The sequence below is a fragment of the Penaeus monodon genome, chromosome 21 (genome assembly GCF_015228065.2).
Source record: "Penaeus monodon isolate SGIC_2016 chromosome 21, NSTDA_Pmon_1, whole genome shotgun sequence".
Classification (NCBI taxonomy): Eukaryota; Metazoa; Arthropoda; class Malacostraca; order Decapoda; family Penaeidae; genus Penaeus; species Penaeus monodon.
In genome coordinates this window covers 12,366,230-12,366,448 of record NC_051406.1, presented here as the reverse complement: position 1 = coordinate 12,366,448, position 219 = coordinate 12,366,230, and positions in this window count along the sequence as shown.

The following is a 219-nucleotide window of genomic DNA, read 5'->3' as shown; positions in this document are numbered from 1 at the left end:
TCCCTCCCACACACGCATGTACACGATTATGCATGTATGCTGTATGAATAAAAACACACTACCATCAGTTTCCCGGGAACGCCAGAGCGCGAGAGTCGGCTTTTAGTATTTCTTGTGAACTTTTATTTGGATTTGTAAATAAATATCATATTACTGCGTTGACTTTACTCTATATATTTCATTACTTATATGATTAACTTGATGTTATATATAAAGTCT